At 40.4% G+C, this 12,176-nt stretch overlaps 1 protein-coding gene and 1 non-coding gene across 6 annotated transcripts in view; one reads left to right on the forward strand and one right to left on the reverse strand.

The window, feature by feature from the left end:
* The window catches only part of Shroom3 (shroom family member 3), a 371,082-nt gene that overhangs the window by 182,798 nt on the left and 176,108 nt on the right, over positions 1-12,176 (reverse strand). The window lies entirely within an intron of this gene.
* Positions 3,937-4,040, forward strand: LOC123453477. The gene has a single exon (XR_006632856.1). It is a non-coding gene; the product is annotated as a small nucleolar RNA U13 (small nucleolar RNA).

The following is a 12,176-nucleotide window of genomic DNA, read 5'->3' on the forward strand; positions in this document are numbered from 1 at the left end:
CAAGAGGTAAATGTTAAATTTTTCTTCAATCACTATTTTTAAAATTTTTTTATTTTAGAGAGAGAAAGTAAGAGAGAGAGAAAGACAGAGAGACAGAGGGAGAGAGAACTGGCACATCAGGGCCTCAGCTACTGCAGTCAAACTCCAGATCCTTGCTCCAACTAGTGGGCATGTGTGACTTTGTGCTTGCCTGACTGCGTCTGGTGGGATATGGGGAGTCAATATGGAGTCAATATGTGTCCTTAGGCTTTGCAGGCAAGCTCCTTAACCACTAAGCAATCTCTCTAGCCCTCTACCTTATTTTTTTTGAGACAGGGTCTCTCTCTTAATCTAGCACTCACTGATTTGGCTAAATTAACTAGTCAGCCAGCCCCTAGTCTCTATCCCCCTCAGTGCTGAGATTACAGTGCCCAATTTTTACATGGATGCTGGGGATCAGAACTCAGGTCCTCATGTTACATGGTACATACTGAGACATCTTAGCCCTTATTTGGTTTTTCTTTTTGTTTGTTTGAGATTTTTGTTTTGTTTTGTTTTGTTTCAGGGTCTCAATCTAGCCCAGGCTGACCTGGAGCTCACTCTGTAGCCCTAGGCTTACTTTGAATTTACAAGATCCTTGCAAATGCTGGGAATGATTTTGCTTTTTGAGATGGGGTCATGCTAAGTATATCAGGATGGCCTCAAACGAGCAATCCTGTGGTCTCCACGTGCCAGGAGTTAAAATCTATACCACCACACCTGGAAGTTTTACTATTTTTTGTTTAATTCTTCATTAGGGAGGTAGAAAACACAGCCTCAGCCTTCTCTCCAAATATGCCCTTTACATAAATTCAGGTATGGCCTTTTCCCCTTGCCATCAACATTATATAACAAGAAGAGCCAAATGGAAGTCAAAGATGAAGCCAGGTTTGAATGGGTGACTTCCATCAGAGTCTTATCTGACTGTGTCAACTTGCATGCCAATGCACGCTTATATATTCCCAGGAGTAACTGAAGACTTTCCATCAAAGCAAAAGAGAGGCTAAGGAATCAGACATTTTCCAACTAATTTAATACTTGACTCCTTGAAAATCTTGTTTATATTTTATTTTTATTTATTTATTTGAGAAAGAGAGAGGAGGGAAGGAAGGAGGGAATGGGCATGCTAGAGACTCTAGCTGCTGCAAACAAACTGGAGACTCATGTGCCACCTTGTGCATCTGGCTTATGTGGGTCCTGGGGAATCAAACCTGGGTCCTTTGGCTTTGTAGGCAAGTGGATTAACTTCTTTTTTTTTTAATTTTATTTACTTATTTATTTGAGAGCGAGAGAGAAAGAAAGAGAGAGAAGAGAGAGAATGGGCGTGCCAGGGCTTCCAGCCACTGCAAACGAACTCCAGATGCATGCGCCCCCTTGTGCATCTGGCTAACGTGGGTCCTGGGGAATCAAGCCTCGAACCGGGGTCCTTAGGCTTCACAGGCAAGCGCTTAACCGCTAACCCATCTCTCCAGCCCGTGGCTTAACTTCTAAACCATCTCTTCAGCCCCTCCTTGCAAATCTTTAAGTGCCATAATACTAACCATTTCTGGTAAATGCTTTATTTTATTTTTATCTTTTTGAGGGAGAGAGGGAGACAGACAGACAGACAGACAGACAGACAGATAGATAGATAGATAGTAGATAGATAGATAGATAGTAGATAGATGATAGATAGAGAATATGGGTGTTCCAGGGCTTCCAGCCACTGCAAATGCATCTGGTTTACATGGGTCCTGAGGAATGGAACCTGGGTCTTTTGGCTTTGTAGGCAAGTTCCTTAACTGCCAAGCCATCTCTCCAGCCCCTCCTTGAAGATCTTTAGCTGTCATAATACCAAACATTTATGGTAAATGCTTTCTTTATTTTTCTTTATTTTTTTTATTTTCGAGGTAGGGTCTCACTCTAGCCCTGGTTGACCTGGAACTCAGACTGTAGTACCAGGCTGGCCTCAAGCTCACAGTGATCATCCTACCTCTGCCTCCTGAGTGCTAGGATTGAAGGAATGTGCACTATGGTAAATGCTTTCTGTGAATTATGCACATAGGTTCATAAACTTTGACAGCATGAAGAACCCCTTCCTCTGGCAAGAAGTCAGTGGTTACTTAAGGTAGAGAGCCAAGGACACCTCCTTTCAACTTTCCAATAATTCCAGTCATTCAGATAATGAATGGGCTGACTCAGTAAATCCTGGGTAATCACCAAAGGAAAGGCTGGGTGACTATCTGTCTGAGATAATCACTGGAATCTCTGGCATGGGACACAGCGGAGAGGGGAAGCTTGAAGCAAATGTTGTTCACTCCTCCACCTCCTTTTGCTGAGAATTTTCCCTTCTCTCCTTGTATTTTTTTTTCCTATTTGTTTTTGTTTTCTTGCTTTGTTTTGTCTGTCTATAATGTAGAAGTAATGTGTTTACCCCTCACAAGATGCTAGCATTATTGGCATTATATGTACTAGGCTCTAACTTAGTTGGCTTTTTAGTTTTGCAACTGCTAAAAATCTTGCTTGAAATGTCATAATTTTCTAATTTGCATCTTAAATGTCCCTAAAGGCTTGGTCCTCAGCATGGAGCTATAAGGAGGTGGTGGAATCTTTAAGAGGCAGGGGCTTGAGTACCTCAGATATTTGTTGTAGTGATGAAAAAAGTGACTAACACATTGTATTATACTAAAATGTTTTCAGCATATAAAGTTTAATGGTAGTTGTACCAGACAGCTTCAGGTTCACTGAGATGAACTTTCAGACCAGACACAGTTATGGAGGAAGGGATATTTATTGAAGCTTACAGATCCAGGGGAAGTTCCATAATGGCAGAAGAAGCTGGTCTGCCTTCACAGGCCCAAGCAGAGAGAGAGAAGCACAAGCCAAAAGCCAAAAAAATCCACACAGCATACTTCAGGAACTCCTGCTAGGCACACTTTGCATATCTTTAGATTGAAATCTGAAACACACCATCACACCTAAAGACCCACCCAGTGACATTGCCTCCAGCCAGGTGGCTGCAGAATGCAAACTACAAACAAATAAACAACTGAATATATTGGGGGCTGTCAAGAGCACTCTCAAGGATGATTGGTTGAGAGGATTCCGCCCACGAAGGTCAATAATACTCAGACACTGGTGTACTCGCAAAGGAGTTTACTGGGATGAAAGTCACACACAAGCAAGTCCAAACTATCACAACTAATATTATAGCTAATATAATATATAACCAAACTATATTCATCACTACTAACACAAGAATATTTCTAACGAGTCTAACATGTATACAACCTGATAACGCGAGACTTGGGACGCAGTAACACGAGACTCGGTCTGCGAGATTTCTGACGCTTTACAACCTGGTGGCGCGGGTCCGTGCTCCGACTTTTCTCTCGGTTCGCGGTGTTTCAAGGCGAGTCTTGGTCGTTCGGACAGCGTGTCGGGCAGATGAATTCGGATCGGTGATGCGTCTCGCGGAGGTCTCAGTCCGGACTGCTAAGCAGCCGTTCAGTCAGTCATAGTGTTGGGAGGACTGGGACAACGGCTGCTGAGCAGCTGGGGTTTTTATATTTTCCACTACTTATCTAGGGTTCCACACACACCTTCTGCTAATCTCTTACTATGTCATTGTACTCAGCTTACTCTTAGTTTTTGCTTACAAAGTTTGACTTTGCATTTTTACTCTCACACACAAAGAAAAAAAACTTATTTATCTAAACTGTCCCTGGACCATATGCTGGTCCTTACATGCTCATAACAGGGGCCATCTATTCTATTCAAACCACCACAGTAGTAAAAATAAAATACGAAGACCACTAAAGCATCTGCCCAGAAAAAACATGTTTAAGCCTGATGAAGCTCCCCTAAGGATCTACTTAGCATTTCAGGGTATTGTCTTAGGATTCATTAGCAATTTAAAGGTAATTAAAACTCACACAGATTCTCTTACTGGCTCAAAACTGTGATGACTGGGTGTCTACATGTTTGTGTCACATGTACCACCACAAATCTTGTTATGATATCTGTATATTACCTGTCTGACTTGAAAGAAAAAAAAATGCCACCTTAGAACTTCAGGTGGTCATTATAACAGTTTGAGAATCCCTATACTATGAACATTGCTTCCACTTCCACCGTAGCAAACTAGTTTTATACCTAATATTCTGTTTGTTTGTTTGTTTGTTTTTGTTTGTCAAGGTAAGGTCTCACTCTATCCCAGGCTGACCTGGAATTCACTATGTAGTCTCAGGTGGCCTCGAACTCACGGTAATCCTCCTACCTCTGCCTCCCGAGTGCTGGGATTAAAGGTGAGCACCACCACACCACACTTTTTAGCTAGAGTTTTCACTGCAATATCCTGCCTTAAAAGAGGCAAAATATGCAAGCAATTAAGTACAGATTAAAATTTCGCTTTTCTGATGTACTATTTACTGAATACTGCCATCTGGACAGGTAAAAAGTAGTTCCAAACAAAAGTTCAGAATTCCCTTACAGAGGGTTCAGAATAGAGAAAGTTTATGATAATGGAGCAGGCAGAAGATAGCAAGGTATTTGGACTAGAAAAAACAACCTTTGTCTCTCCTGAGAGAAAATGAATGAATTGTTCAAAGAATATTTCAAGAAAAAAAAATGGACCTGCGTTAACATGGGGCTGGGAAAAAAGGTCATAATCCTTCATGTATGCCCCCAAACTCTAGAAGCAGCAGAAGGTATGCCTACTAGCAAGTTTCCCTCAATAAGGCCAAGCTAGAGACTGGTGATGATCAGCAAGTGTTTTGTAATTCCTGGTATGCTGTGTACAGGAAGTAAACAGTAAAGAACTTCCCTCTAGGGCTAGAAAGATGGCTCAGTGGTTAAGGTTCTTATGTGCAAAGCCTAAGGAACCCGGTTTGATTCCCCAGTATCTATGTAAAGCCAGATGCACAAGATGGCATATAAATCTGGAGTTTGTTTGCAGTGACTGGAGGCCCTGGTGCATCCATTCTTTCTCTCTACCCCGCCCCTCCCCCGCCAAATAAATAAATTATATATATACATATATATGTATATATATATATATATATATTGGATTTTCAAGGTAGGGTCTCGCTGTAGTCCAGGCTGGCTTGGACTTCATTATGTAGTCTTGGGGTGGCCTCAAACTCACTGCAATCCTCCTACCTCTACCTCCGAAGTGCTGGGATTAAAGGTGTGTGTCACCACGCCCGGAAATATTTTTTATTTAAATAAGGAACTTCCCTCTGCTAATCATAGTGGAGGCCCAAAGGTACTATCGCCTTAAGTTCTTATCACTGGAAAGCAAATAGGAAAACATCAAGAAGCTTGTCCTAAAGTACAGAAGACTTACTAGAGAAAATCTGGGCGTCTCAGTTTATTCAGTGTCAACGTGCTCTGTTAGGAGCCATAATGTAGCTCCAGGAGAGATTTAATATTACCACCATTTCTTCTCTTTTGCTAAACTGATTACAAAGAAATATTGTCTCCCTTTTGCATCTTCACCTCTGCTATTACCCTTAAGGAAAAAAAAAATCAGCATTCCCAATAAGAAATAACAAAAACAATAAGATTGTTTAAATTCCACTGCGACCAATTAATTTATCATGTAGTTGGGGGTGGGGGCGAGTCCTTCCTACTTTCCAAGTTAAATAATCATAACAGGAATGTAGACTTAAAAAGTATGTGTGAGAGAGAAAGCATAAAGTCAGTTGGAATGTAGATACAGGCAAAAAGTAACTTTGAAAAAAATCATCTTAAAAATCTGGAGATGAACCAGACATGGTGGTGCATCACAGCAGAGGTACTAGGATCACTGTGTCACTGTGAGTTCAAGGCCATCCTGAAACTACAAACTGAATTCCAGGTCAGCCTGGACTAGAGAGAGACCCTACCTTAAAACAAACAAACACACAAACAAAAAGAAACATTTGGTAAGTGGTGATGACTATGACTCCGTCATGTACTGAACTCCCCTGAGTTGTACACTGAAAAACGGTTAAGATAGTCAATGTATTTTTCAGGTATTTTGCTCCATTTTTTTGGGGGGGGGGCGGTTGGGAGTTCTGAGCTAGGGTCTTATTCTAGCTCAGGCTGACTTGAAATTCACTATGTAGTCTCAGGGCTTCAAACTCAGGGTGATCCTTCTACCTCTGCCTCCTGAGTGCTGGGATTAAAAGCATGCTCCATCAGGCTTTTTTTTTTTTTTTTTTGTAATAGGGATAAAACAATCTCTACTTCAGGAAGTTGTTTCCCCACAGTAAAAAAAACAAGCAGGCTAAACCAGGTGTGGTGGCACATGCCTTTAATCCCAGCATTTGAGAGGCAGAGGTAGGATTGCCACAAGTTCAAGGCCACCCTGAGACTATATAGAGAATTTCAGGTCAGCCAGAGCTAGAGTGAGACCCTACCTTGAAACTACAAAAAACAAACAAACAAAAAAAAAACAAAAACCACAGTTTATCATTTGGACAAAGGCTATGAACTTGGATCATCAGCCCATGTCACCAGCTGCCAGAACTGTCATCCCCACACTGACTAGCTGGTTCATGAGTGAGGTGCTGTAGAGTCCCTGACCCACCATTAATTCTGAACCTCTCAGGGAAACAGGTAGAGAATCCTGAGATGTGATGTGGAGAAGAGTAATTCCAAGACACCTCCCTCTGCAGGGATGCTAGCAGTGTAGTCAAAGCCCCAAAAGACAGAGCAGAGCAAGGAAAGCTAGGGATAGAGTCCCAGTATGTGTGGGAGAGGGGCCATCTCACTGGAAAGAATACACCAACAGATAAAAAAAAAAAAAAAGCGGGGGCTGGAGAGATGGCTTAGCAGTTAAGCACTTGCCTGTGAAGCCTAACGATCCCAGCTCAAGGCTTGATTCCCCAGGACCCACGTTAGCCAGATGCACAAGGGGGCGCACGCATCTGGAGTTCGTTTGCAGTGGCTGGAGGCCCTGGTGCGCCCATTCTCTCTCTCTCTCTCTCTCTCTCAGTCTCTCTCTCTCTGCCTCTTTCTCTCTCTGTCACTCTCAACTAAATAAATTTTTAAAAATAAACAAAAAAACAAGGATCACTACAAGAGTGCATCAGATATGTGGGGTGGTTTAATTTCTAAATTTCATATATAAACATACATAAAATACAAACCATTCTGTTGAAGTTTTAGTTTGCTTGCTTGTTGTTGTTGCTTCAATATCATTATCTTTAATTTTAAAAAAAGCCTAATGTGCTAAAGATTACCAAAAAGCATGCTCAGAATCTACTGTCACCTTTTACAAAAATCTTAAATCATCAAAAATGAGTAGCTGTAGTTTTACTAAACAAATAAAACCTCTCCACAAAAGGCCAGTATTTAGCTCATACTCTTATGGTATATCACTCAGTGAAGGCAAATGAGTAAACACTTTCTGAACCAAGGCTGGTTTTCTTTGGCTGGACAACCACCCCAGCTCGGTTGTCTTCAGTTCTAGTTTTACTATAAGAAAGACTGGCCTGGTCTGTTTGTTTTTGTTTGACAGATGATGGTCAAGTATGGCTTGAGATTGTATCCTCATTGCCCTTTAGAAGGGAAAACAAACACTCAACTTTTGTTGCAGAAAATGCTTCTTTCTTGCCTGGAGGATTCATTAAAGCCCTTCACATTTTGTTCTCCAAATGCTAAATAAAAATAAAGCAAAATGGGTGCCAGGTGGCAAGAGCCTGAAACACGTGTGAAGATCTAAATTCAAGGTGAATAGGATGTTTACAGTTCAGTAGGATTTGCTGGAAAAAAAAGTAAATAAAATAAAATACTATCTCTTCTATTGTGAATTTTATTCAGGATATACAATAGCATGAACACATGATAATTCTAGATTTTTATATTTAGTTAGGTGTTAGGAGGTGGGCAGAGACTACATTGCTTCCAATATTCTTGATTTCTAGTCTATTCTGATGAGCTATTTGAAAAGAAAGTAAAAGGTCTCAGCTACTTGGCTTTGTATTTATATTAACAAAGACCAAGACCCTCAAGAGAAATAGTCAGAAACAGACTATGAGGATGTTCTACAGGGAAAATGAAGTGTTAAGAACCTGAAAAATGATTGTGTGGCTTCATAAGGCTAAAGGTACACTCCAGAAATGAAATCACTGTCCATTGTAATCAGTCATGCGTAAATTATAGACACTGACAAGTTTCCTAAATATAAATGGCTAGAGGGAGAGTATTCTTCTTAATTTTATTCACAAATTCACTTAGTAAGACATCTCAAATACTCCTGAGTTTTCATGCTTTCAAAAACGTTGTTTTATAAGCAGAGAAAGCAAAAAATGACAATGGGTATGCCAGGGCCTCTTGCTCCAGATTCATGTGTCACTTTGTATATCTGGCTTTATGTGGGTACTGGGGTATTGAACACCAGCCAGCAGGCTTTACAAGCAAGCACCTTCAAACACTGAGCCATCTCTCCAGCCAGAGAGTGTGCCTTTCTTTCTTTCTTCCTTCCTTTCTTTCTTTTTTTGTTTTTCGAGACAGGTTCTTGCTCTCTAGCCCAGGCTGACCGGGAATTTACTATGTAGTCTCACGGTGGCCTTGAACTCACAGTGATACACTTACCTCTGCCTCCCAAGTGCTGGGACTAAAGACAAGTGCCACTACGCCTGGCTGAGAGTTTGCATTTCTAACAAATTCATAGGTGTTATACCTATCCTTCCCTTCCTCCTTTCCTCACTCCCTTCTTTTTCTTTCAATATTAAGAATCAAACCTAGGGCCTGTGAATGCTAGGCAAATGCTATACAGCTGAGCATTAACTTACTCAATCTTCATATTATTATTCTTTTTTTTAATCAAAGAGGAAATGGATCTTCAACACTAAATTAACCTGCTCAAGGTATTATACTCAATGACAAAGCAGGGGTTTCCCATCCCCCCCCCCCCAGGACCTTCTGACCCAAGACTGGGCTGGGTTTATTCAATCTCTGCACAATAAATTAAATAAAGTACCTAGAGACTATAATCCAATGACCAGACTAGTGGACCGAGGGAAGAGATGATACTTTGTAGGCTTTGCTTATTTTCCTTTTAATCAGAACTAAAATACTAGAACCCTTTCCTATGTTATGTTCTGGCTTCATTAAGATAACTGAAAGTGGTTGAGCACTTGCTTAACATACAGAAGGCCCTGAGTTGAATCCCTAGTGCTGAGAGGGGGGAAAAATGAGTGGCTATAAAGTAAAAGGAATTTCTTTAAGGTTAGCAAGAAAATGATGGTGGTGGGAAGTAGAGGTGGGGCACTTGGATAAAGTAAAGCTGGTGCAGAAGGACCCAATGCAAGAGCTAAATGTTTATCTTTGGCAGATTAGTCAAGTGTTAAGCCTTCCTCCCAAGGTTGTCAGTGTTTAGACATTTCCCTGATAACAGCTCTATATAGCCAGGTCCATAGCTAGCCCATCTGGGGCTTAACTTTGTTTATAGGAGGAAAAGGCACTATCCAGGCCTGAGGTACCTGTCCAGACCAGGGATGAGGGTTCAGTCTTTGAATACTTGCTAATGAGCATTGCCTGTAGTGAGCAGCCTGCCAAGCTAAAGATTCCAGTGTTGTAACATGGGCGACTTATCACCACTGTGACTATAACTTAACAACTCAGATAAAGGCTAGTGACTATTGGTTAAGAGGACTAAAAAGTGTATATGGCCTCCTTATTACACATGCTTATGGATAAGCAAAGGCTTGTGGTAACCCAATAATCATGATGCTTCTAAATACTTGGGATTAAAATATTTCCTAGTTTAATGACTTCATCAATTTGGGCTTGTACATCATGTCACACTGATGCCCAAGTTGTGACTTATTCTGATACAAAAACTTGCTACTTAGGGCCTGTTTTGACAGTATATCCTTTATTAGATATGAGAAAAGAAGTCCACCCCATCAAAGACACCAGGACCAACATAATTCTTACAGAACCTGGCGATTTGTGTTGGACTTCACAGCTGCAAAGTGGTTCTTAGGCAGTTCTAAATAGAAACTACGGAGGTCCATGGATGAAGACATGAGCTTTATTTGTCTTTCAGACACTGACATTCCCAGGAGCCACCACAGTCAACACAGAATTAAGATGCAAAAGGAATTCAGGCTGTTCTTTTGCTATCCCAAGCCTGGGAATCTTTTCAAATTTAAATGAATATCTGTCCAACTAATTAAGAGAAGATGCAATGCTCTTGTTCTATGCTCATTAGAGAACAACTTGCTTGTCATAAATTCCTGAGGGAGTGGGAGTGAATAGTCTCTCCACTCTTGCTTAAGATTCCTGGCTTTGTTTATTTCCAGTTTAGCCTGTTCACCTCCTAAACCAAGAAAGACCATAAAACATGCACTGAATCATTGAATCAAGTTTTAATTCCCTAATACAAGAAATTATGAGCTGTTGTACTAACTGATTAACATACTTTTAAACTGGAGGAAATAAGTAATCATTAAGACTTGAGTGGCAACTATCTTTTTTTCTTTTTCTTTTTTTCTTTTTTTTTTTTTTTGAGGTAAGGTCTCACACTAGCCCCAGACTGACCTGGAATTCACCATGTCATCTCAGGGTGGCCTCGAACTCACACCAATCCTCTTATCTCTGCCTGGGATTAAAGGCATACACCAACACGCCTGTCTTGAGTGGCATCTTTTTATCCAAAATGTTTTATATTTGTAAGAACATTGTAAGCATCAAGTAGTTTATGCACATATGCATACATATGAGTATCATACACATGCATACAAACACACACACACACATACACACACTGACAGTTTTTCCTCCACTTTTGTAGTTTTTGAAATTGAAGCTCAAGGAGCCAATTTGGTAGTAGATCTTTGCCAATTATGTCAGAGTAGGGGTAGAGTTTAATATACTCAAACCACTACCAGTATATTCCAGAACTCACTGAATCCTCCACCTACCCAATACAGTCCTATGTAGGTACCTTAATACAATATATATGTAATCAATGCTCCCAGTACCTCTGAAGGCAGAGGTTCTTACCCCCATTCTATAGACATGAAAACAGAGTCAAGGCAGTTAACATGCACCATTCAGGTGAACAGCAGAGTCAACAGTAATGCAAACAGAAGTGTTTATTTCAAATATTTTTATTATACCTTTTATACATTTTTGGAGATCTGAAATGTTAACATAATTGTATATCTGAAGTTTCATCTTTAAAAAAAGTTATCTGTAGCTATTAGAATTTTCACCAAGGGTCATATTTAATAAAACAAGGATTTTTCTGTCTATTTAAAAGTCAACATCTTTGTCTTATTTTTTAATTTGGTTCTGTACATGTGCCACTGAAAACATCTTTATTTTTAGAAACTCCATTAGCTTTCCTCACTGTTGTCACTTAACTGAGTTGCAGTTTTCTGGACAACTTGGGCAATTCTATTTGACTGTTTCTTCATTGTTTCACCCATTTGCTATTTTTTTTAAACTTTATTTTTTATTTTATTGTGTAAGAAAGAGAGAGAGAGGTGGAGAATGGGCACACCAGGGCCTCCAGCCATTGAAAACAAACTCCAGATGCATGTGCCACCTTATGCATATGGTTTATGTGGGTCTTGGGGAATCAAACCTAGGTCCTTTGGCTTTGCAGGCAAGCACCTTAACTACTAAGCCATCTCTCCAGCCCTTCATTTGTTATTTCATCTTAAATAGGATTATTATAATTTCTAGATTACAGCAATGAGTTACACCTGCTTGCTCTCTGATAGTTTAAGCGACTGAAATGGAGGCTGCAATATCTGTCAAATTCAAGCCCAATTTATGGTGTTCATTACTTTTCGAACTTGTCTTAAGATTTCTGTAATGTGAACTAGTCTCTCCCACCACTATGCAATAAAATGGTGCCTCAAAATATTTGTTCTGGGCTGGATGTCATTTAATTGTTTCCCGAGTACATTTTAGTTCTTGATTTCTCCAGGCATTTTTTGTTTGTTTGTTTGTTTAGGTCTTTTGAGATAGGGTTTCACTGTAGCTCAGGCTGATCTGGAATTCATTCTGCAGCCTCAGGGTGCCTTGAACTCATGGCAATCCTCCTACCTCTGCCTCTCGAGTGCTAGGAATAAAGGTGTGCATCACCAAGCAATGTTGTCTAAGTCATTAAACTCCACTGCTGCACCCACATCATTGAAGTCATCATAAAACAAAGCCAACTGACTCTTACC

This window comes from Jaculus jaculus, chromosome 11 (genome assembly GCF_020740685.1).
Source record: "Jaculus jaculus isolate mJacJac1 chromosome 11, mJacJac1.mat.Y.cur, whole genome shotgun sequence".
Taxonomy (NCBI): Eukaryota; Metazoa; Chordata; class Mammalia; order Rodentia; family Dipodidae; genus Jaculus; species Jaculus jaculus.